Here is a 27130-nt window from a genome sequence, read left to right on the forward strand (position 1 = left end):
GCAAAGCGGCCCAGTGCTGACGGACCTGTTCAGCACCGCCAAATCCAAAGCAAGGCGTTAGGTCTGGGGCGGCGTTGGGGGGAGTTTTTTTTTTTTTTTGGGGGGGGGGTCATTGGTAGTTGCACTTAAAAAGCAACCCAGCTGGCTGTCAGGACCTGCCTGGCGCTTTAGGGTTGCAGTGTGCCTACCACCCCCACTCACACGGTGGGGGGGGGGGTGGTGGCGGCGGTGGCAGTGGCAGCGGCGAGGAGCATCCCAGCCGGAAGGCACCACGCTGGCAGCACGGCCACGGCGCTCTGGAGCCACCCGACCTGGACCTGCCCGTTTCACTCGCCTCCTCGCACGCAGAAAGCCTCATTACACCTCTAAATGGTTTTAATTAAATTTAGCTTGTGAGACGATTAACAAAGCTGTGCCACGTGGAAACATTTGCTGTGTTAATCGGGTGGATGGGCATAGCTTTTCACTTTGCCCGCGTTATAATACAGCTAAACGCAGCAGAATAGGACGGAGTCTCACCTCTTTTTATTTATTATTTAKTTTTATTTTTAACTCTCATACAGCCTAGTGTGCACCCTGCCGAAAGGCCACCCCTGCAGAGGCCAAGGTGGAGCACAGTCACGCTGCTGYCGCTCGCACCCAGCCCCCTGGTTTTCCCCTTGTTCCCAGTTTAAGTATGGTTACCTAAAGAATCAATTACTAGTTTTAAATAACAACAACAACCCCAACCCTCTACACTGAAGCTTATGGAGAGTAATGACCACCATATTTCATGTTCTCCATATCCCTTATCGATGCCCTTRGGACCACGGTAGCTTGGTAGAGACTTAATTTTTTTAAAACCTTTCCTGATGGGACTGGAAAGTTGATGGACAAAACTATTTTAAAGCAGATGGAAGACTCTCGATTCTCCCCTACATGCAACATCAGGGCCCAGCTGGCACTCTGGTTTGGTGAGGTGCCTGCTGCGGTGGCAAGGCAGGAGGGAGTGACGGTAAGGGACCCAGATCAGAGCGATTTGCTATTTATCGGGGTAAAGAACAGAGACGCCTCTTCATTTTCTACCTTTAGAGGTTTTCATATGTAAATGAAATGTATTCCAATAGCCATTCAAAAGAAAAATAGCAACTCTTGGAAACGCCCGACGTCCTCATCTGATGGTTACTGAGGTTCTCACCTACAAAATAATTCACATAGACATACATATTTAGTATCCCTTTTCTGGGTGTTATCAGAAGCTGGCATGTTTGATAACCTTGGCTTGGATCCAGCAAGCGCACCTGCTCCCATGAGCTATTCCTGCGGGAAGAACGGAGCCGTACACCTCTCCGGACATGTGCTGGCCCTGGACTTCACACTGTGGTTGAGCTGCTCACACTTGCTTCAGCAAAGCCCACACTCTGCACCGCTGCCCGGTGCTTCTCCAGTGGCTTCGGGAGGTCTGAAGCGCTAGGGCGCCTGACCTGGAGTCTCCTCAAGCATCGGGAGAATTATCATTTTTATTGGCATTTTAAGTCTTCCCTGAATTAGAGATTCGCATTGCTCTAAAGAGAAAAGCTTTATGCAGAAAAAAACTGCCACTGATACTAGTTCAGGCACTCATTGGATGACTAAGAACAAGATAGCCTCTCCCATCCAGTCATGAAAATAAAACAATAAATTAAGATACACCATTTATTTCCTAGAGACACAACATCATTAGAAAGTGGAAGCAAAATTTAAAGCAGAAGAACAAAACGGCCGCCAAAACAGTTAGCAAACGGCGCTCTTCACCAGCGGGATTAATTACTGCATGTATCTGTAGCCCGCATGGGCCAGCTAGATTCAGACCCCCGAGTCCCAGGATTGCTGCAGCTAGGGGCAGCTAGGAGCGTGCAACGTTGTACGTCAGTGCAGCAAGATCACCAGGGTTCATCTGCCCGTCAAAGCTCACCACCTCGATGTCTTCCCCTGGCTCCGAGGTCTTGCTGCACCCTTGTCTAGGCTTAGAAGGAGGTAAGACCGACGTCCCAGGCTTGCCACCAGTATGCCAGCCTGCTTTAGCTCCATTCCGTCTTCATCACTCTGATGACGCTTGTTGTTGTTCTTCCAGAGTGAACTTCCCTATCACGTAAGAAAAAGACTAAGAAAGTCAGGTTTTAAAATGCACTACTTCAGTATATAGAAGAGGATTTATCATCACGTGCAATGGTTAAGGAGTCTAAAGCTTTGTACTTATGTAGATGCATGACATATTGTCCATGACCTGTCCACTCCCCTGATCTAACTGACCCACTGGCCACGACAGTTTGGTGGAAATCTTTGTCTTCTTTCATAGTAAATGTGCAGTTAGCAAACTTCCATAGAGAGTCATACTTGTAAATCTGCTCAGCATTTTGATATGCTCTACTTTAAAATTTAAATTGGTTGAAAATATAGTATAACTGGACATCTTGAGCCTGCAGGTTCAAGTGAACGTATTTTGAAGAAAACATCAATAAATGTGTGCATCCAACACCAACCGTTTAAATGACAGTGATCAGAAGTTGCCACGGTACAGCAGCAAACTATACATTAAGAATGGGGGGGAGGAGGGGAAATAATTGCAATTACACTCGTACCATACTATCCTTCGGTCGTTTGTCTTTTTTACTATAATCTGATAAAAGATTTCATAACGTTGATGAGCAACAGCTGCTTAAAATCGACATTGAGAGCTTTCATTTTTCTTACACTTTTGAGCAAAAACCCATGGATATGTAGTTCGACCTCAGCAGTGACCGAGATTGGATCCTGTGGAGCAAAAAAGGTGGGTGGCCCGGATGGTAGGAACCGAAAGGCTGGTAGCCGGGCGATGATATATTGCATAACTGGACTTGTCAGTTATATCTTTATTAGCTGAATTAACATGACCTACCTCGAAATCCGCGAAAACGAAGCCTAAGAACGAACGACGTACGAGTGCGCTACCCAAACCCGTAACAGCTGCTGCRCAGCCAGCTGAGCACGGCCAGAAGAGCACGAAAGCCGCCCTCTGGGAGACTCTGCGGAGGACGCTAACACAACAGGACAGCGCGGCCCTGCCGCCCCGGGAGCCGAGCGCGACAGGGCTCAGGCTTCGTCTGCCGGGCCTGCCGAAGGCGAGCGTAGGTCTTGCTGCTGCCTCTTCGCACTCGGCTAGACCCCTAATGGGACGCTGCAGCGCGGCCTAAACGCGGGCAAACGCAGAGGTTGGCTGCACGGGTACTTGCTTATGAATGAAAAAATTAATTAAGAGTTTGAAAAGATAAAACTTAGCAGTAAGAAGAGTCTGAAACTATCAGCCTTGATCGTTTAGAGATTTTAAAATAAAAACTAAATGTAGCCATCAACGCTTTAATCAGTCGTGACTTTGAGTAGCTCTAGATTAGCTCTGCCCTGGTTTGCAAATCAGATGGACCTCAGTAGGTTCGAAGGCTCATTCTCCTTTGAATAAGGCCATCTAACACGCAGCGTAGTCTTAAAATCACCACCCAAACCTTCCCGCTTCTGAGGCTGCGAATGGAAACGACAGCGCTAYGCCGGCTATCTCCTCTGTGGCCGGCTGGCGAGCTGACGTTTGTCAGTTAAGAAAAAACCGTAACGGGGCCACGTTGCCTGGAGCTCTCCTGTGAGCTGACAGCTCTAGCAGCTGGAGCTGTCAGCGCGGCAGAAGAGAGCGGCTCATCAAGTTAATATTTTTTCCCKTACAAACGTTGATTGCTAGGGTTGAAGCCCTCCCCTGCCATTTCCCCTTGCAGAGATCACAGCTAGGAGAGCTCCCTCGGAGGCAATCAATTACGGAAGGGCCCGCGCCGCCAGCCCCACCGATGCTCTCAGTGCTGCCCACCGGGGCCGCAGAGCTGAGGCTAAGCCAGTCGTGGGGTGGGAGGTGTTGGGGGGAGAAGAGCAACCCCAGCGCCTTGCGGGACAGATGCAAACTCTACACAATCCTGGGGGCAAAAAGAATTGCCCTGGTCTCCCCAAGCAGCCTTGCAGCGGCTCCTGCTCGCTGCCTACCCAAAGTAAATCCTCATCGCAGGCCTCCCAGCTCTGCACGGACTCCTCCACCTCCAAACGAGGCCAGGTCGTCCCTCGGTGTAAATTTACAGCCCTGGTGCTCAGGGTAGGGGAGGTGCCGTCGAAGGAGTTGGCTTGTGGCATTTATCTATGCTTGTTTAATAACAGGGCATTTCCAACTCGCACAGGGAATTTAAGAATTTTACTAATTAAATACAGTAGTGCAAAATATCGTGCTGCCAACATAGACAACACTGAATTCTTAAAAAGTGGTACAGGCCTGATCGAGGCGCAGAATCWGCAGGACAGCATGTTTTGGGTGCGAGAGCGTTCCTTTCGCATTCTCTTGTGCAAGACTCATCCACACGGTGTTTAAACTCTTCAGACTGCTAAGGGGATGAGCAGATTACTGAATTAAGGAAGACAACGCAGCCTGGAAGAGATTTTGGCTGAGTGGCTGAATCTGGAAAAGGAAAAATAGCCTTTTTGAGCTTTAGCATTGTCTTTGCAACTGTAGCATGTGCTTCTGGGCGAGAAGGGCTGCACCTCCACTCAGTCATTATTTGATTCTTCAGCAAAATTATAATTTATAGTATCAATCCACTGTCGTAGAAATTGTGATTTCTCCATTTTGCCATGAGGAGATCCAGAAGGTGGATCAAAATTGCTGTGTCATGTTATTTGAACATGCCTGTGCTGTTTCAGAAATGAGAAGGAAGATAGGAGAGAATGGAAAATGTGAAATGGATTTACTTCATGTGTCTATGTGAAAGCATCTCTGGGGAGAGAAGGTAAATTTGGGGTTTCTGCAGATCCTCCTGATGTTCCCTCTTCATTAAATCAGGTATTTGTGCTTGACTCAACTGAAAAATTCATTTGGCACTTTTGCATTCTCTACTATCAACCACCTATTACCATGGGCCAAATGACCATTTCCCAATCAAGAAACAAAACGAAATAAAGCTACTGGCTGGGCTCTGACTGTAGCAGTCAGCCTAGGCTGGCTGTTAGTTGAACTGTTGGTACTGCAAGATTTGCATAGGGAACTATTTCTTGAACAAAGAAATAGTTTAAGTTCATCAATAGTCTTAAGTTCATTTGCCCAAAAGTGTGAAGTTCAGAGCTCATAAGACTACTGAGACTCCACTACTACAAGTGGAAAAACCACTACAAAGACCCTGTAATATGTCTAGCAGTGCTGGAGTCAGCCTCTCTGCAATGGTGAGATACAGCAGAGCCTCAATGAATTCACCCGAAGACCCAGGGAAGATTTTATGCATGCTCTCCACTTTTCAGACCTTTGCCCAAGCATCACTCCAGCCTGAAGTGGCACAACTGCCTGAAAAGGTCCCTGCAAATCTTTTGGAAATACTCCGGAATACTTCTCATATTTGACAAATTTGATGAACAGAAAGCAGGAAGGTCAGTATCGGGATACAGAATCACCAGGGCTGAACAACAGCAGCTATAAGCTTCTTATGCAGTTGCTCCGGTTAGCGTTCTTTTATCTGTTTTTCTTAGTCTTACAATTTGTATTAGATGGGTTGATAGCTGCCATGAAAGATACCATGGAAGAAACCTTTTGAAGGGCTATCTCCACACTTCTGAACTGAGGGCTTCAGGACTGGCAGAGATGAAGATAATCATTCAACTGCCACTTTTGCAGGTGAGTATGAATTTGGACTTAAATGCACATAACACCACAGGTGCTGAAAATTGCCCCTGAAGAGTTTTCACTTCAGCTTGGCAGAAAACAGGGCCCTGTGCAAGAAAGCCCAAACAGCTGATAGCTCCACCCATGTAGAGGCCTATGTGCAGAAAAGCCACGTAGAGACCATGAGGGTCAATCAGCACTACTATCCCGGAAAGGAGCAGCTCCCCAAACTCCTGGAGAAGCTGCAGTCATCTTGACTCAGCTGAAATGGGGGTCCTGGAGCACCTGATCCTTTTGAGAGTCACACTGGCTGGTTGGGACAGGCAGCTAACTGAAGAGTGAAAACTGCTACACTTCAAGTATCACTTGTAAGAACTACTGATCAAACGAAGAGGAGGAACCCAGGTCCCTGCACCTCTCCTGGACATGCTTCACAGGGAAGAAAAAAAGAGACAAGGCCTTCAGTCTTGAAATACCTTCAGTCCTTTCTCCTTTGATAACTCTTCTTACTCTTTTTTTCCACGTTCTTAGACTTTTCCCTCTTTATTTACTGCCTGGACATCCTCAACAGCACCAAGGTTTCTAGCACTGATGTAAGCTCTCCTTCCCACTGGCCTCGTGCACGGAGAAAGAGTAGCTGAACTGACTTGGACGTTGTAACCAGCTCTGGGCTGATCACGTAACTTCTTGCATTTTCTCCCACGTTTGAAAGGTAACACTTCTCCTGGAAAATGAAGAATTTGTGGTGGTTCATACATGGTTCAGGAAAGCACTACCGGTAGTTCCACAGCAGAGCATGCCAGTCTTGATCTGTAGCCACTGCAAGACAATTCCAGTATCACCTCTCTTTTTCCTGGGGAAAAAATAGACAGTAACTAAAGGTATTTATTGCGGAGCACAGCAGTGGATTTATAGCTACCAGAATATTATGGAATTTTGCAAGTCTCAGTTGCTAGTAGCTGCTTTTCCAGTTTTAGGCAATATGCTCAAACTGTTCAAGTGCAACACTTGGCACATGCTAGGCATGCTGTAATACGGCAGCACAGCTATTTATTTCCATTTTTTTCCCTAAAATTCAGTGCCATCCAGCTTCCCTAAAAAATATTTTAACATTACACAGAGCCTGGAGAAAATTTTATTCCATCTAGAACACAAAACTGACAAAATATACTGTTGATATTCTACAGATTTTCAAGGAAAATGCATAGAAAAGTAAAAAAAAAAATAAAATAAAAATAAAGCAGAGCAAAACAAATCCAAACCCAAAGTAGACATTAGTTCAATTAGCTGTAAAAATAAGGAAGTAAGATAAGTATGTTTAAGACATCAGTCACTCTGAGTTTCCATTTTATCCTATCAAAAACGGATTTTAAAATTATAATATTCCTTTTCCTTTAAACAGGAAAACGTAAAAGCTCAGCACTTCACCAAAAGTGTTTTAAAAATACGTAAATACACAATGAACGAGATTTAGTGTATTTCCTACAACAAATGTGTGCGTACAAAATTCTAGAAACAAAAGGAAAGCACGTGTCACCTTTTCAACAAAAAGCCTGCAAAATTTCCGCTTTATGTAAATAAGCAGGCGAGGGGTCCAACGCTTTAAAACCGGGGAATGCTGAAAATGTCCACAGTTCCTCAACTCAAGTGTTGCTCCTGGGCAATGCTATAATAGTCATTGAAGAAGCCATTTATCAACAGATACCACATGTCAGAGTTTTCCAGCACGGTTTTCCTGCTGCTCCGCTGAAAAAGATGCTTAAAAAAAAAAAAAAGGCAAAAGAAATAATCTGAGATACTTTTGCCTCCCTTTTCATCCCACAATAGCAACTAGCAACTAAAAAAAANAAAAAAAAAAAAAAAGTGAAGATTTACATTCTATCCTTTCTGATACCGTTAGGCATTATGCTTTATTTTCCAAATCATTAGCATGCACAAGAATGACCTCATGGTGAACAGATGCACTTGGATATGGCAGTGATTAGATCAGTCCTCTCAGCAGTCAAGTGTGCCCATTGCAATTAACCCTTTGAAGCACTGACTGCAGACCTGCAACACTGAAACCAGGTTTGCGGGTCCTCTCCGAAGTAGAAAGCTACCCATGCAAGTACAAAATGGTCACATATAAAGCTTCCCGCTGGCAGAATAGTGATTTTTTCCCTTCTAGAACATCCTCATATTTCTGTCTTCTGTGAGCTAAGCCCATCCTGGCTTCTGATCTTAAACCACAAATACAATACTCTGTAGTCAACAGAGGCAATTAAAGTTGGATCGTTTTGGTGTTTGTTTGTGCATGTTTAACAGGGACGATTTTTGAAAGGAATATAACACCTCTTTATCTTCTGAAGTTTGTGCACAGTTTAAGTATTTTGTTGAACAACTGCTCTGATATTTTTGGCTGAGGGAGCAAGAGCAGGAGAACAGAGCGGCTAAAAACCCCATCCTTAAAATGAGGGAAATCTGCAGAGGGAAAGGATAAGAATAATTCAATAGTGCTGGATTACTGAGGATTTCCTGGGTTGACTCTCATTCCCAGCCTAATTAAAATACAGCATGTAATGTACCAGTTAACAACAAAGGACGTATTCTCAGCTTTTGTTCCTAATCTGCACATCCCCTAAATCAGTGCGGGGATGTTCATTCTGCCTGCTAGCCTGCATTTGCAATGCTTAAGATATACAGGGGTATCGATGATGAATAAAGGGAATTTAAGGCTCTGCTTGTGAAAACAGCAATAGAGGTCAATTGGACTGTTCTCATGCATAAAATTGAGCACCTGCAAGACTAGTTGTGATACGGGAGACTGAGCCAGCGCGCACTTTAAAAAACCCTTCTCACATTTGAACCTAGGGGAACCATCCCTAGAGGCAGCAGCTAAAAAAATAAAAGCACATTTAATTTAAATAAATAGATCATTGTTAATAACACACCAAGAATGCATGTCATCGGCAGCTATATATTCAGTTCATATAATGGTCTTGACCAGCTTCTCATACTGCAAGAACTACTAAAAACAAACTTAATTTTAATAAAAAGTCTACTAATTCTTTGACCCCTTCTATTCGCGCATGTATATGCAGCGATGCCAGGGTTATAGTCAGGTAGTATTAAGATCCTGGAAGAATTAATCTTAAGTTTGCCTCGTGAGGTTAAGCTACATGGGCTTTGTACTTCCAGTTGGCTTGTTACTTGGGAAGGGAAAATCACCGATCGTTGTCAGCTCCATGTATTTCCCCATGTTTCGGAATGGAAATTCCCCTTTTACCCGCAGACAAGCGTAAGGGCCGTTTCCCAAGCGGCAGCCGGCCGCTTCTGCACCCCCAGTGCGGTGAATCTGAACACGGGAGAACTGCAGCCGCTTGAGAGCTGGGGGGAAATGGGCCATTTACTGAAAAATACAGTGCTGTTACAATTCGTAAACTGAAACCACAGCTGGTTGCGCTCACGTTTATCGTGGAACAAATGATTTCAAAACAGTTTTCGATGCCTTTCTCATCACTAGTGGAAACACACAGATCCATGCAAATTTATTCAAGCGAATTTCATATGGGCCGGTTCTTTATTTTAAAGAAAAAATATTACAGCTTAAGGAAAGATCAAAACATGCCATATCTTCAACTAGATACAAGAGTCAACGCTGTAAATTTAGTTCCTAAGGGAAGATGAACTATGAAGCTTGAAGCGTTTCCTGGGCGTTAGCAGGGTACCTCTCGCTGACGCTCGCTGGGGCAGGACCGGGCAAGCGGGACGAGCTCCCACCTTGCCACGCTCTGCTTCTGCGGCAACCTAAAAATAAGCCATAAAGGTGGAAATACTCCATGGCGCTCCAAACGCCGCCGACCTTGGAGGCAGAGCCCTGCGGCACCTCTCCGCCGACTTTCCCGCAGGGCTTCGGCGTGCCAAAGCCCCACCAGGAGCTCTGCTGGCAGGTTCAGGAGTTGGCTGAATGCTTGGCTGAACTACTTGGCTACTGTAAAACGGCGGGACTTGCATTCAGCCTCCTTGCTGCTTTTAAGTATGCCGTTAAGCGAGCGTCTGGTGAAAAAGTACATCCCAAAGGCGTCTGCTGATAGAGCTGGTAGTTGTATTCAGCCAAACGTTCAAGTAGATTTGTAGATAAATGCGGGGAAACTGTCTTTTAAACAGAGGGACTTTCCTGAGACACGAGTTCACAGCTTTTCCAAGACTTGACTTGCCACATCCAGAAAACTGTATTTCAAAGCACCGAAGATGTTACTCTTGCCTCGCTCACGGCCGGTGATCTTCTAAAGTCCAGAAGTGAAATACTTAGCTTGCTACGTTAAGCTTTCAACATATTCCAGTGATCATAAATTGCTTTCACAAAAGTCCCCACTTCGTTCAGCCTTCCACAGGTTACAGCTTTAGTTAGTCCACACAGGCATAAAACTGGCAGGAGAGGGGCAGTCAGAGACGTGTGACTGGGATGCCTCTAAATTCAAGGCTACAGCTGAGCTTTTTGTCTTTGCCTGCAATTACTCAAAAAGGAATTAAGAAGTGAGAACTTGGGGACAACACTTACAATACGATTTTGACTCCAAAAAAATCACAATCGGCCTCTAGTTTCGTTAAGTGCACGAGCTTAAATTCTGACCTCGGAGGTCTGGAAGTCCGAAAAATCAGGATCTGGTTGGGACAAGTCTTACTCTGAGAAAAAATAAAACCGTGAAATCATAAAATTGCATTCAAGTACTTCTTACTTAACAATGCTCTGAATAACTTAGGCAGATATTAGTGAGCTTTTAAAATATTTTTTGCATACAAAATACACTGCAGAATTTGGAAAGCATGACCAATATTTAGAAAGTTTGACTACTGCACTGTCAAATGAATCTGTCCTCTCTGCTTATACTGCATCTGATTAGGATAAGATGGTTAAGTGCTGTAATAAGAACGTGTGAACAATGAATGAAAGAAGTTACGCAGCAAATAAAATGTTTGGACTGTACCAATGTATCTATATTTTTATTTGCTGATAAGCAAACAGATAAATGATTCAAAGCGCTAACAACAGGGCAGGCAAGCTCCATTTCTATTGAGATTGATCCCTTTTCTCCTTCCCCCCCCCCCCGTCTCCGACTTTTGGCAGGGCATATAAAAGAATTTAATTCGCAGCTGCTCTACTTTTTAATGTAGAAAACATTAATCAAAGCTCTAAGTTATAAGCTGCGCTAACGTCGTTTAGTATTCCAGCTCGGCAGAGATCAATAGGGGCCATCGCGGCGCTCCTTGACGCCTCTCCGGGAAGCGGAGGCGCGATTATGTAAATGCAGCGGCTCCCCTTCCCCGCCGCCAGCTTGCTTATCTCCAAAGCCTTCTGCCTGCTGCTGCCGGCGCCCGGCCCCGCACCTACCTCTTATCTCCCGACAAAGCCCCGCGCGCGCCGGGAGCCCAGCCAGACGCGTTAAAACAACGGCGCGCGGCTGGTTTTGTCCGCAAGCCGGTTTTGCTTTTGGTACGCCTAGTTCCTTCCTCCGTTTTCTCGGCCCTTTAGACGGGAGGTAGGGGCTACCAGGTCAGGCTCAAGAGAAACGGAGCAGGTGGCCTGCAGCGGTTATATGGGTTGGGAATGATCTATTAAATGATCCAAAAGAGTGTCGGGAAATAATCAGAAAGGGTCGGTTTCACCTGATGAGTGTAAAAAGGGGATTAGGGAGTCTTTACTAAAGAATCGCCTATACAGTGACCATCCACTTCTCTGGAAGATGGAAGTACCACAGCTCGAGGGTACTAGAAAGCTGTATTTCAGGGACTTCCTTTCAGGAGCTACTTATTTAAACAGCCAAGCAGTAGTTCATATCTTGCTGACAACTTAAAAATGCGTATGGAATAAATTCACAGAATTTTGCGCTTGATTTGCATCTTCCAGCAGGGCTGACAGATGACCACTAGCATAAATGGGGGCATATATACGTCTGCGTATGCTTAATTACAGACGTGCACGTGACTGCACATATACACATATTTTTATTTTTTTTTCAAAAAAGTAACAGAAAAGCCAGGTTCGAAGCGCAGCGTCGGGAGGAAGCCTGCGCCTTGCCCACACATAAAGCGAACGCTGGCGTACCACGCTGCTGCTGTGGTTTTCTAACCAAACACTACTCTTACATTTCTTTTGCATTAATCCCTGACCCCAGCATCTCAGCAGCATAATCCCCATTTAGCATTAGCCGCAACGGCCTCTACAGCGACGAACCCGTTCTCGGTAAGTGAGCACCGATGCAGGCAGGGCTTTTGAACACCGTATTCTCAGCTCAGCAAGCAACCCGTGCTCCTGAATGAACACAGGCACGTTACTGCGAGAAAGTTCATTAACCTTGCGCGCTTCGGGGGTTAACAGGATGGCTGAAGAAAGGAATCGAGTGAATGGCTCTGATGCAAAACAAATTAAAATGAATGTCATCGTTCCTTTTGATATTCATTAGTTGATTCAGGGAACGAATGGTCGTCTTAAATTTGCAAGCATTTATCTCCAAAAAACAGGTGTACATCTGCTGCTCAAGGGCTTCTCAGCACTCAAGAGAAGAAAACCGTGCAGAGACTTACCGGTTCCACCGAGGGAGTAGCTAGGAGAGGGAGAAAAGACCTGAGCTGCAAAATCTTCAAAAGTCATCACTTCTTTATGGTTCTGGATTATTGCCTCGAGATACAGAGCTCTTTCCTCATAACTGCAGCAGGCAGGTTAAGGAAATGCATGCCCAGGTCGCCCCGGGACCACGCGGGGCAGAGCTGCGCCACGCGCCCCCGGCGTCTCCCACCGCGTCGGTACGGAGAGGGACCGACTCAGGAGGTGCAAGGGACTGACCGAGCTACCAGCGGGGCAGACACCAAGCCCTGCGCCGCGGGCTCCTTTGAACCCCACCTCCGGCAGCAGAGTGCCAGCGCTTTGGAAGGAGCGTTGTCCGCACCGTTTGTGTTACTACATCCTTTGCCTACCGRAAAACCAATGAGGCTGGAGGCACAAACTATAGGGGAAAAAAAACATATTGAATCGATTACTGTGCTGCAAAAAGAAACATACAGTACCAAACGGTTCCTGGAAGCGTGAGGTTTGCATTTAAGGCAGGCGCTAGAAGGTGCCGTCTTACAACTCCTAAATGAACACGATACAAATTTGGGGAAAGCCCGCGCGCGGCACTCTCTGCGTAGTGCGGACAACACAGCAACGGCAAGCCAAGGCTATATTGCCTTTTAATTAAAACTCGGCAACCTGGAACACACAGCGCTCAAATGCGTAATCAAAAACCAGTCACCAATAAAACTTACAAGCGTAACAAGCTGAAGCAACTTTCCAGCTGTCTTAATAGGACCCCTGCTTGCGGCAGCTTTTCAGAGCGGAGAAAGCAAAGCTTTGCCTTTTGTGCGCGGCTTCTGTTTTCTCAGAAGGTGAATCACAGCCCCCCAGTAACGGGGTAACGCCGGGAACGAACCTCCCCGAGACTGCGTAGCCGCACGTATGACTCTACGAATTAACGCTCACATGAGCCCCTATGACATCTCATTTTTCCCTTTCCTCACTTAAAAAAAAAAAAAAAAAAACCAACCAAACAAAAAAAAGCTGCATTTTGGTTTTGCTCTGTGCCAGGGTGTTCTCGTGCCGCAAGACTTAAAACACAAGAGGGAAAAACGCCCCTTTCCGTTGAGAAAGCCGGAGCAGCCGGAATAGGACTGGCGAAAGCATGGAGCAGGTGAGGCTGTACAGAACTGCAAAGCATTCCTAATTAGCATTGCAATTTGTGACTGCCATTACATCCCCAAGGACGCTTTAAAAGAGGGATTTTAAATTTTTTTATTTTTTAAATAGGAGTAAAACAATACTTAAAAACGCAAACACAGTGTTTCTAGCGTTCTGCTGGCACAAGGGCATAAGCAGAGCATTTTGGCCTTAACAGTGCACAAGCTGCAAGACAGCGTGTTAAAAACAAACAAACAACAACACAGGGTTTTAATGGTTTTCGTGCTGAGAGGGGTAGACAGATACGTGATAAAACTTTCTTACAAACTTCCTGCAGAAAACTCGTGGAGGAAAATCAATACAGAGCACTGCAGAGTTTGCACCTGCTGGCAGTGCTATTTGCTTCCTTTTCCTTTTTTTCTAATTTTAATCTTTTTTTTAATTTTTTAATTTTTTTAATCTTTTTTTTTWAAAAAAATTTTATTTTTATGCCCCTTGCCGCCGCCGCTGGCCGCCCCCGTGACCGGGCAGCAGGAGCACGGCGCGCAGGCCCAACAGCCGCTGCGGGGCAGAGAGCCCCTGCCCAGCTCGGCGCGCGCTGTCGGCAAGTCGGGCGCGACGGGTCCCACCGAGCCGCACTCGCGAGGCAGCGTGAAATCACCGCGGGGTCTGCAACCAGCCTCACCGCCAGCTTTGCATCCACCTGGACAAATCTGAGCGTAACCGGCTTGAAATACCGAGTCCTGGGAAGCGGGGCTGGGAGAAAGCTCGCAGCGCCCGGCTCGCTCGGCTCGAGAGGAGCGTGCAAAACCATTTCCCCCCCGCCGAAGGCCRGGCCGTGAGCTCGAACCCCACGCTGGCAGAGGGGCTGGACAGCTGGCTCCCCTGATTAACTAAGCCCCCCTCTAGCCGAAGGTTTCGGGCGTCCCTTGAGATCTTCAGATAAATGGGGTTACGCTGGACGTTCAAAGGAGCGGATCAAAAGCAGCCTCTTTTAATATGCATGGCAATTCGACTCCCCTCTGAAATGACGGGATTATTTTACGTTTTCTTTCTAGCCAGACAAAATTCTAGAACAAAATGTTTTGGGGAGGCACCAACGGTTTTATTTACTTCCTATTCTAAGTGAAGTCAAGAGCCATGAATATGTGACATGAGGAATTTAACTCAAAATTCGAACGTGATAATCAAATCTCAGTATTTGAATATTATGACTTTGTGCAGCTATTTTATCACTTTATCAGTTCTGCTGATAGTTCAACCACACAACGTAAACTGCAGGGGGAGAAACACAAAAATGCCGAAATCAGCTATCTGGAACAAATCACTGTGTCTTACTGCAATTTGTAGGATGATCTGTGAGGTACTGTTATAAAACACATCATAAACATTCTTCCAGACCGAGAAACTAAAATAAGACAGAAGGTAGAATTAAAAAAAAGATCCCACAGACACCCACGCAGCAGCAGGCGCACAGCTCTGACCCGGGTGCTCAGCTGGCACAGATCGGCACAGCTCTGTCGGCAGAGTTTCCTTTTTACCGAGACCGCTTTGGTTTAGTGGTGGGGCAGTGCTGGGTTGAGCGGAGCAGAAGGGAAGAAAGCAGTTATTTGGTTATCTATCTAGAGGGGTCTCTGCTATTTTTTCTAGATTCATATCCCAAGAGAAAAGGGAATATTGTTAAGAGACTGCTACAATTACCAAAGTAAAACCAAGAAAAGTAATTTTTGAAAATACAGAACAATCACCTAGCTGTATACTTAGACACTTCAAGTTAGTATTCAGCAGAACTAGATGGCAGATTATTAAAGAATAGCTCAAAAGCAGATATGGCACCAGAAGGAAAGCTCAAACACAATGAGACTATATATATATAAAAAAAAGGGAACATATGGAACATATCCCATATGGAGAAACAACTTGAAAGCAGCAGATATTCCTAAGCATTTTACAACTGGTAAATGAGAACTGATTTACCACTGACAGACATCTGACTATGGAAATGAAGAAAATGGAACTGCTGGATTCTGCTTTAGAGGATTCCAAACAAAAGTCTCAGCAACTGCCAAGTGTGCACAAATTTTAGGAGATTTCCATACACATCTTACATATTAAATGTACGGGAAGATCATGACTTACAAGCACTGACTCCACATTTAACCTCTACAAACAGAGCCAGCTGCCAACATACAGTTTACACCGTAAATACTTAGAACAGCACGTGAAAGTCTTTGTCTGGGTTCTGCAGTTGAATTGAGCCAACCTAGGTCCCATTGTCCATGGTTTCCCTCTCTGTACATGCATTAAATGACTACTTATTTAGAAAAGGGGGGACTAGAGAAAACAATTTTCCAAACTGAGCCTGAAAATTCTTACTTTTTAACTCTGTGATGACCGCAAGAAAAATATGAGATACCCAACCCTGCTGATTGTGACAGTCAGCAATTCCTGCTCCGTACCATTTTTAGAAAATAAAAACATTTCAGCAACACGGATACACTCTCACCAGTATATGGCCCCAGCTATGCATTTTGTTGACGGTAGCGTTCTTTTCATGAGAGCGAAAGACAAAATTATTTGTAGGTTTGTGAACAGGGAAACAGAGGATTGACTGGCTGCTCTCCACGGTTCGTTATTCGTAGCGTGCCAATGCCAGGGGGCTGCAGGCTGGGCCTGGCACCCAACTGCTAGGGTCCACAAAGAACTTGCACTAAAATCGCTGTTCTGCTGGCGCCAGGGCGATTGCCAAGTAAGTTAATGCGCACTATTGGCATGAACCTACTGCAATTCCCATCTGCGATGCGAATGCCACCCTGAGAAAGGGTTTCAGGGCATCTGGCCAGCGGAGAAGCTGAGAGCACAGAGGTAGACAGTTCCTTCCAACCCATCAGACAACAAGGCTGTCTACGTGTCTAACAGCCAACTCCTAATTCCATCAACTAGGGCTACTTGAAGGAACAACAAATTCTTTAAACTTACTGTCAAATGCAAGAGAGTGCATTTCACAAATCTGCACTTGGGTTTCCAGTTTCACAGGTGCTTATACAGGCAACTGCACAGTTATTTTGTAGATAAGGTAAGGAAAACCTATTTTGTAAATAGCTCTTTTTCTTAGGCCAGCTTAACAGATTCTAAGGCAGAGAAAATACAAAGTTGTGGCAAAATTTTATTTATTGATTGCCCTTCCAAGAGTTCAGTGCCAAAGAACTCCTAGTAGGCAATTGCTGGCACCGGCTTGCGTTAGTAATGACATTTTTAACAACATTTAGCCTCCAAGTTGAATAAGACTGCCTACAACATATCTTCTGATGTATCAGTCTACGATGAAATGGCAAAAATAAGATAAATAGTAGTTCTCTAAGTAGTGAAATGTCAACACTTGGCTAAACAGTGCTTGCTGAATTTCTGCCATCCTGTTCCATACTCATAATCAGGCAGTTTCAAAGCATTAGATCCTGATCCCAGTTTTAAAGATCATCAACTGCAAAACTCCAATTAATTCAAATAGGTAAGAATTAAGCTAGACGAAGCTTCCTCTGCTTCTGACTATGCCAGAGTCCAGCAGCAGTTCCCTTGTTTAATTACAAGGAGGGGAATCACTGTTCTCAAAATACCTAGTAGATCAGACTCCATCCCAACGCTGTCATGCAGATGTGTAGTTCAAATAATCTTATAATCTTTTACTTGCATACTCTAAATTGAAACCATCCTATTTAATGCACACAAAAAAGTAGCCTTTTTTCTTCCCTCAGCAAAAAATAAAGGGGAACTAGAGAAGCAAAGTTTTGCAGTCAAATTCAGATTGTTAAGACAGCGAGCACACGCATCAAGCGCCTGCCTCATCCTTGATCCATAAATGTAGTAGATTCTTCACTACAGGAATATCAAATACACAGCATTTTCAAACAAATCAGCAAACTCAGGAGATAAACAATTTCAATATCCTCCTAATCTGTAGCATAAGCGACAAAGTTGGTTCTACAAAAAGGTTTTGCTCCTGCCACCAAGTTAATAGTTTTGAGAATTAATATGAATATAAATGTTTGGGACTTACCAAAGTAGAATAAAGCAGGGACCATAAAATTGATGTTAACATAAATGTGTTGGTAGATAACCTTTATATACTTGATCAGCCTCCTCACAGCTCTGAACACCACAGACTTACCGTACTTATTTTGCGGTAAGTAATTTCAGTGTGAAATTCAATATGCTTGATAGGGTTTGCCATCATTTATGGTCTAGTGCCTGTCACTACTGCATAAATTTAACTGAAAACTTTTGGGGGAATTTTAGTAACACACAACCTTCACCGAGCAGATGCAATTAAGCTATTTCTGTCAACAACCACACATTTGTTTTTTTTTTAAACCAAAGCATCTGAGACCAAAACTTTAGAAAGTGAAACAAGTCTTAGATTCATCAAAGCAATCTCTAAGAATATTAGATGAGGTTGACTCTGCATGTAATTCTCCAACTCAGGAGGCTTAGCGTGAGACGGGGATTCACTCCCTCGCCCCAGGGGCCGGTCTGAAGAATGCCATCTGTTTTGTCTTCCAGCCCCTGGGACTTCATGGTTGATGCCCTCCCTGGTGGGACTGGGCTGGCGAGTGCCAGTGCTGCTGTTTCTCCTCCTCATCCAGAACGAGCAGATGATCCTCTTTGGCCAAAATCAAGAGACCATACTCTATGGAGCATAATTTTCCTTTTCCTTCCCACCCTTCAGTACAGATTTACACGCACCTTCTACTACTACATGCTATATTAGGTGGACTTGAGGGGAGATGTTTAAGTCCTAGGGGGTGGTTAGAGGGCAGAACACCGTGGTTTACAAATGGCCTGCCTCTCAGCAAAAACTATGACCGTTCAGCGATTTTCAAACAGATTGCTAATCCAGGAAACATTTGCCTCCTGCATCAGTATTGTATGTTTGATACCTTGCCATTTTTTTTTCTCCCCCTGAGCAGGAGTGTATCTTTCCACAGGTTTATAACACAATCTCAGTCATGATGGATGGTAATTAGGCTTCAGATACTGCCATAACATATAATAAAAATGACCTGTAATTGCTTATAATAACATGGCAAACTTTTCTACAGCATTTTCCAAAGCACTAACGCTGCACAATACATTCGTTTCCTCAGGGCTAATTGTCATTAATTGCTTTAAAGAGGAAAGCTAAACAAACAACAAAACCCCATTTACATTGTCTGAAACCAAACTCCTTAGAAATCAAGTAATGTAACAGCAAAATCATACAAAAGGTACCCAGAGGCAAAAAGCGAAGGCTTATGCTCTTATGTGCTGGATTACTCTCTAGCATTTGCTCCTGGCTCTAGCTTACTTTCAGGTAGCAAGTTGCCCACGGTGTGCCGTGAACTACCGATCTGGCAGTAGTACTCAGCGGGATGTCAAGAATATGTGGCACATTAGTCATGTACAGTGCTTCAGGGAAGAACTTTGCATTTATTATGAATAAGGCAGAAAAGAAGCTTTCGTCTTAATTTACTACTATTCTTCCTTGAAGGAAACCCCCGGGAGCAGATATATCATACCATTATAAAGCAATCACCTAATAGTAGAAGCAAAAGAACAACRGCTTACTTTCCTGATATACTACAGCAATTCTGCATTTTAATAGTACTCATTTTTATCCATATCTTCAGCTTTTTTATTCTACTGCAGAGTATTGATCTCCTATCAGGTTCTCCTGTCTATACAGATACTTGCTGTGCTGGGGGGTAGGGGGGAGGAAGAAGTTGTAAATGCATCTCATCGCCTTTACTAGCTTTACTCTTGAGGTCATTCTTAACGCAGCAGAAAGGGAACACTGCAGCTGCACACAAAGCAGTGTCAAAACTACTATTTTTGCTTGTATAGCAAAAGGGCGTTTTTAAACTTTGTATTTGACACTCAGCCCTCCGTGTATCCAAGGTCCATTTAGCTGCTTCACCTCTTGTGGTGAGACTTTGATTAAAATACTTCAATTGATTAAAGTGATGACATAATTGCTTACTATCAGTTAGTGTAGTAGAAGCCCTAACTGGTAAATCAATCTGGAGAGCACACAAAAATTCAAACATGAAGAAGCTACTTCTGAGTAAGTTCTATCATGCAAGAATCCTGGTGACCTGCTTACAATTTTTTTTGTCCATCAATTCAGTGGGGCATCATTGCTCTGATCCAGATTTTCTACGGATGTGTCCATAATAGTTCACTAGCTAATTTTGAGCAGTATCTTAAAGTGGCAGAAAATGCTCGGGACTGATGGCAAGTCGCCTTCAGAGCCCCCACGCATTATGTGCTGGCTGCTTCCGCTGGCAAAGCACTTACTCATCTGGGGAAAACTGGAGACTTCAAAACTAAAGAACTTACTTTATATGCCAGCCAACTCCAACTGCCTCTAAGGCCCAGGAAGCTGAGGGTGGAGATGTGCTGGCCTCACAGGCAGGAGACCCCTGAGGAGATGGCCTCTTCGAGGCAGCTCATTAGGAGCAGAGCCTGGCCACGTGCGACCTTTCCTGTGCCATGAGCCGGTGTTTATTCGCCGACAAGTACGAGTGGGAGCTGCTGTCAGGCAGAGGCTCCGTGCAACACTTGTTTTGCTGCAAAGGTCACCAATGAAGGCAGCCTCACGGCTGCAGAAGACAAATATATATATATGTGTGTGTGTGTGTGTGTATATATATTCTTATATATATATAAAAAAATTATACATATATATAGTATTAATAATATATATTAATACAATAATAATATTAATATTATATATCCTTTTTATATATATTATTTTTATATTTTTTTATATATATATATATATATATATAAAAGAATATATATATATACATTCTTAACAGAGATCATTATAACAATGCAACTGCTGATGCGCGTGGTGTGCAACTATCTAGCTCGTGCGCCAAACGAGGTGACCATCGAGCAAGAAATAACAGGAGGAAAGGCCGCGTGTTACCGAGCAATGCTGCCCCTGTGCTAGGTTGCAGTGCTGATTTTATTCAAGCATTAACAAAATGCACCTATTTCAGTAACTCCACTAATGAGCTGTTACTTTTGGTCAGCTTAGAAAAAGGGCAAAGTTACAAAGGTTCAATTATTTGTCATTTACTTATGCCTTCCAGTTTCCGCAAATTGGCTGGCTGAACACACACTGTAATGTACTCTCTGTGGTCTGCTATTGTGAACCACATTCCAGCAATACTATCCATCCTTTTAATTTTAGTGTCATCTTTGCTACAACATACATATGCTGCAGGGAATGAAGGGTCCTTTCAAAAGCAAGACTTTTTCCCTATTGCAGTATTTTTTGTTCATAAAGAGCAGTATTTAGGCCTTTCAAAATTGTTACATGTTGTCCACACTACCCTTGGAGCGGGATGGTAAAATTCCTGACAGCTTTTATCAAGTAAATCTTAAGATCTTGCAAACATCACCCCTGTGATAACAACAATAAAGACAAAACTAATATGACACTAGATGTGAGACTGCAAATCTATGTCCGTCCCAACTGTACAGTCATTTCAGAGGTACCATTCATTTCAAGCGGTTGCAGAATCGACAGTTTATAAAGAAGGACATTGTATTGCACTAAAAGTCTTCACAAAACTTTATCAGAAAAAAAGCAGGTACGCTTGCTTTGGGTCATAGGTATAATTTTCATCTTTTAGAGGAAAGAAAAAAGACCGAGTGACCGAACCACTTTAGAGACTGGTTAGAAGATGGCAGTGCTGTTTTGGAGCTACAGAACAGAAAGCCACAGAACATCACTAGCTACTATATACATCATGCTTCTGCCTTCTACTTCACATGACTGACTTCTCAGCATGCAAATTGCATTTTTGAGCCAGCTTAAGGAGAAAATTATTAATTTGCTATTTTTTGCAGCATATATGGACCAAATAGTCAATTAAGCTCAAACCCGGAGCATCCTGTCCCAGTATATAGCTTATCTGAAGGTGCAACATAAAGGCATTGTTCACCAATGTTCATGATGAACTCATGACTCACAAATGGCCAAGCCATGGGAGAATTACCCAGCATATTCCAAGTATGTGACTGTAACTGTTAGGTTTGATGTCCTAATGGAAAGTAAAGGGATCAGTAAATGCTGAGCAATAAATAAATACCCCATAGCCACACAAATAAATTACGTATGTGGAGGTATGCTCTGGCGCTTCCCTGTCTTGTATGGAATGGCTTGGCTCCATATTGTCAAACTTCCTTAGTTTCTAAAATGAGAAAGCAAACTTCTTCCTTGGGAATTTTGGGAGAGTGCTTCTTGGCTTGGGTCAACAGTATGCCAAGGACCATTTCAGCAGTGAACAGTACAGATGATAGAGCTCAGGGGCCTGAGAACATTCCTTGGTTTCATCTAATTCACCAGTATAGAATACAGACTGATTTGTCCAAAATATTTTCCTCTTAAGAAGATCGAGAAAGCCTGATGCAGATAAGGAGTATCGCTACCACGATTTTACAGATGACACATGTACAGAATGTACAAATGCATTTAGAAGTGAATGTGCAAACGTATTTAGAAGTTATAAAGGATGGTTTTGAGGTAAAGAAACTAGAGCATAACTCAGGTCTCAATTTCTTTTTTTCTTAACAGGCTTCCTGTCTGTCTCACCACAGGAAATTTTTGGAAAATTTTTAAAATGTAAATGATACATGTTTTAAATACTTCCATTAACTGATACGTTTTAGAAACATAAAAATTACTTAAATCAGGGTTTTTCATGAATAGGAATTTTGTACTTTTAAAATCTTGATTAAGTACAATGCTTGTTTCCTTTTTGCAAAACTAGACATGATCTCTTTCTCATAGAATAAAGCATCAATTTTTGGCAGCATTAGTAAGACTGCAAAATACCCAACTCAAAGTCTTTGATTAATCTTGGACCTCAGCAGCTTTAGCTCTGGGCCATATTATTGCGTTAACTAGGGAATCAAGTTGAGGGGGAGCAGCAGAAACATTTTTTTCCAGCCGCTTATTGTTTGTATCTGACAGCCGTTGGAAACCACTTACATGCTAGAAATATTAATAGTCTTGATGGAGATAAGTGAGTCAGGGAGACAGGAACGAGAAGTGCTGCTTATCACATGGCTCGACTATATGGCTGCAACTTCCTCCGGACAAGTCAGATAATACGATTTGGTCATAAAAACCATTCGGCGGAGATGGTGGAATGTTCACCTGTAGCCATAACCAGAAGATAAATGCAGCACATCTAAATGCAAGCAAAAGCCTTACGCCTTTGCGTTAAACGCCAGGCTGTTCCTGGAGATTTAGGGAGCAGCAGTGATCACTTTTTAGTTGACACAGGAGGGAAGGAGTAACTCTCTTCTCCTTCCTATGGCCCTTGTTTCAGTGACTTATGCCTCTGTCACCTCCTGATTAGATTGYTGCAATGTGCTATATGTGCGCATTTTCCCACAGGGCACTCAAAAAATAAAGCTGACGCAGAAGGCAGCTGCTTGCTTATTAAGCAACAATCTCTGCCGGGAGCACACTTGGCTGCTCAGTCAGGATCGGTGCTGCCTTCCAACAGTGAAATTCCAGGTGGGATACAGACAGATCACGCTGACCTGTAAAGCCGACGTCACGTGGATCCAAGGGTGGCCACGGGACCTTCTCATGGGGATCTGCTGCAGGGTTGGAATTTGCTCATCGTAACTGTGAAGCAGTTGCTAGCAGGATAAAAATATAAAACACATCCTGCTCGGCTTGCTAGAGCAGATGTTCCCATCTTCTCCTAGGACTTCTACAAAAGGGGCAGACTTTTCAATGCAGGGCATGTGGGTTTATTTAATTAATTATACCAGTTGATGACAAAATGCTGTTAAGCAGTTACTTGCATGTTAGAACTCCGTAATTCTGAAATAAATAAATAGAATTATCCAGATCATAAAACAGAGGCTTACAAATATCTTCATAAATTTGTTGTTATGTTTTGGTCTTTACACGTATGAACATACAAACACAAAAACATACACATACATACCCACTCTTCTCTCTACGTAAACCTAGGTGCATATATCCTTCTCAGCATATTTTAACATTACTAAATTTATAAGCATCATATTCTCCAAATGCAAGTGTACTCACATAAAGTCTGAAACTTCACCAAACTGGTACACCACCTGTTAAGAACTCAAATACCTGGTCAGCTCTACTCCTCAGCTAGTCTGTTATGTAATGCAGCTTGAAAAAAAGATAAAGGTCTTAGAGCATTTCCTTAGATTCTGTATTTTCAAGCGCTATCACATCACTATCAAAGCGAATCTAGAGTTAAGGACTCTCCTAGATAATGACTTACTCAAAACCGTAAAAAAAAGTGAAATTACCAGCAATAACCTAAGTTGTCCTTTGAAAATGAAACAACCAGGGACAACGGAAGCAAAGATAATCACAGATTCGTAATTCAAGACCACTGTTTGAGAACTGTTCATCAGACTTGCAAGATAACTAAAAAACTTGGGAGATACTTATGCTACAGCAAATCGGAAGTCATTTTTTGTCACAACATTACATCTAAATCATAAGGGAAAGCAAGCAAAGGTATCAAAATATTTTCTCTCACATTTCGTTTCAGAAACCTGGAGAATTTAGCACTTTGGAAGTTGAATGTGGGTTAATTACTGGCAGGTTAAATAGGACTGAGACACTCAAAATGCAGGAAAACATTTACAAAACCATTTAGCTAGCTGCAGAGAGGACTCTGGCTGTAACCCCTGCAGTGGCAGGACGGGGCRGGAGAAGGCAGGGCGGCGCGCCGGGCAGCTCCCGCGGCGGGTGCTGAGGACAGCTCCCCACGCCGCCCGCCCGGGCGCTCCTCCAAAAACCGCCCTTGCTGCCGCCTGCGAGGAGGTCACGTCTGGTGACATAAAAGGAGAGGATTCCTTGAAGCAATCGCTTGATCTAAAGCCCGTTCCTAAGAGCACGGAACCTTCCTCCATAAACTTACTTGCCTTTTCCTTAAAGAGGCATCAAAATTACCTTCTCTGATAAACTCTTCTCCACTACTGACTGTGAATTTCTAAAGCCACAATACTCCTTACAGCAACACTAATACAATCCTGGGGCATGATTAATGTGTAACACACTCTTGCCACAAAGCTCTCAGTTGCTTACTAATTTACCTGGTAGGTAAACATCAGCCCTGCTGCAGAATGGCTAGATGAGATGATAAGATTACCTGCTTTAAAAGGAAAGAGTCCACACTAAATTGTGTATCTGCACAGAGAATTTTTGCTTTTTGATGACTGGAAACTCACTGATTAGCTGAGATTATCTGTACCTACAAATCTGTTGGTAAAAGTCAATTCTGAGCAAGATGTTACAAGCGTGATTTAAATAGTGGTTCTCACAGGCCAAGAACAAGTCAGGGGGCTGCTGCTGCTATTGCTAGGATTCACATCAAGTAACACGTGTATTGCTACTAAGCTTTTGCYTGTTTGCTTAAGCCAAAAAAAACCAAAACCACAGAACCCCCAAACCTTCTCTGCATTAAACAAAGCTATCTCAACAAATGTCTTTCTACAAAGACGCTTATCGTGAAACCAGTGGAGAGGCCAAGTCAAAGACTGATCTTGAGGTTGCAGGAGCAGTACAACGTATTGTGAACAAGAACCAGGTRTAAATTCTGAATTCAGACCCTAAAACTCGCACTTCTTCTCAAATCGGGCTCATGTGACCCACATGCCAACATTCAAATTCACAATGAAAGACTGAAGAAGCTGCCTTGAGACCTCTTTAGCTAAAAGAAGAGTCATCCTACAGTTATGTCTGTAGGAGTAAAGGTCTGTATCTTGTGAGAATTTAATGTTCTCCTTTCTTCCCTGCACAATCCTCCACAGAACAGGATGAGGAAAGGTAAGAGGTAGTTTCTCACAAAACTTAAACTGTCAAGTTCAACTTTCCACACAATAACATCCAGGAGTCCCAACCAGCTTCAGAATGATCTTGAACATCATCTTTTCAACATTGGGGTGGGGGGGGGGAGGAAAAGGGAGAGTGTCAAGTAATAAGGCAGTAAATGATATTAAAATCTGAATTGCCATTTTTAGGTTTCAGATTTGAGTCACTGAGATAAAGGCAGTTGGTTGTCTCTGAAGGAGAAACTTGTAGCTACTTAGAAGGTTACAGTCACGAACTAAGCACTCTCTCCCCCTTATCTCACCCCCAGATAAAATGAATGCTAGAGCCTAGCATCTTATTCTAAAGTATGGGACCTTGCTGCTTTAACTTCCAACAATCTCACATCAAGGATCATCAGCTAAAGCAATTTTGCCACGATTTCCCCATAACGAAAGTCTGCCTACAGGTCCATAAGCTGACCTCATCTCTTTCCCCAAACAAACAGGTGGTAAGTAACTAGCTACATGGTTCAAAAGAAAAAAAATAAGAAAAAAAAAACCCYGTCACTATAACATGTAAAAATGTCTTCATGTACCTTGTCCTTAACCTTTAAAGAGGTTCTACCCATTTCTATATTTAAGCTCTCTCCTTGAATCACAGCAGCTCTGTGTCACAAGAGCGGGATCAGGGAGCCTTGTAGGTGCAAGCAGGATGGCTAGCAGAAAATTCTCAGACGAGTCACTTTCCTATCAGCCACTCACAACACAGGAAAACGAGGGGGAAAGTATATGTAGCTCTCACTTATATTTTGACTTTTTTGGTTAAAAATAAATAAAATAGCAATGTTAACACATCAGTTTTGACTTAATCTTGGCTTCGAATTTTAAGAGTGAAAACAGCCATCCAAATTTTTTAACATGAGCAAAATGAAAATAGTCTTCTTGATTTTAAACAAATTGAAACAAAAAATTGTGTTTTGGTTAAAGTCAATTTTTCTGCTCTTACGAGAGTACTAAACTGTCCATTAAAGCCACCCACACGACACACAAACATCATGTTGATGGGAGAATCTATGCCTTAAATTAAAGCGTAAAAAGAGTACTGAAAGCCTAATAAAAGGTAATAAACAATTCCATTTGTTGTGAGAATATAATACTCGGTGTAGCAGGCGGGTATCACACAATTTCTGGATACTCCACAATGATACTGTTTTAGCTCTTCAGAACTGAACGTTTTTCAAATTTGAAACCTCAGAAAGTTTGACTGAAAAACATGAGATTTTTATGAATGGTGAAGTAGTTATGCTTATATAAATACTAAAAGATGATATCCCCAAAAGCACCTTAATACATGGCCTAGGGGAAAAAAAATCAAAATTATCTTGAATTATTTTGATTTTCTTCCCCTCTTGCCAGCGTGAGCAATCTGATTTCTAGGAACGCACATACCCACACGCGCGTTCCCACGGCCCAGGGGCTCCGCGTGAGCTTCCCACCAGCCACCCGGCACGGCGGATCGGCGTCACGTACCCAGTGACACAATTACACGGAGTAATTTTGCCCGTTGTAGTTTATTAGAGATCTTTTCATTATCCCTTGGACTAATGCTAAATAGTTTTAGGTCTCTTATACCCGATAATTTACACTCAGGAGAGGTAACCGTGGGGCTTACCATCGCCCAGCACCGAGCGCCCTTGTCACTGCGTGATCCTGGCTGGGAAAGGGCTCCGCGCCGGCGGACGCGGAAGGAGAAGGAACTAAAAGCCGACCGCCCCCGAAAGCGGCGGGACCCTTCCAGCTTTCTGCGGAAGGAGGGGAAGGGCGAGCCAACGCGTCCGCGACCGCCGCAGGCGCTCAGAGCGGGGCCGGGACCCCGGAGCGAAAGGCGCCCGGGC

General features: G+C 43.6%; 1 long non-coding RNA gene across 1 annotated transcript in view; it reads right to left on the reverse strand.

Moving 5' to 3' along the window:
* Positions 1 to 7560: 7560 nt before the first annotated feature.
* LOC146588078 (uncharacterized) overlaps positions 7561 to 27130 on the reverse strand; it is a 41400-nt gene continuing 21830 nt past the window's right edge. Inside the window, exons 2-3 of the long non-coding RNA XR_014897495.1 lie at positions 12236 to 12357; positions 7561 to 10336 (exon numbers count right to left, since the gene is read on the reverse strand). This is a non-coding gene — a long non-coding RNA (uncharacterized LOC146588078). The remainder of the gene's footprint in view (positions 10337 to 12235; positions 12358 to 27130) is intronic.

This window comes from Rhea americana, unplaced genomic scaffold (assembly GCF_003343005.1).
Source record: "Rhea americana isolate MKP2758 unplaced genomic scaffold, rheAme1 scaffold_542, whole genome shotgun sequence".
NCBI classification, from domain to species: domain Eukaryota; kingdom Metazoa; phylum Chordata; class Aves; order Rheiformes; family Rheidae; genus Rhea; species Rhea americana.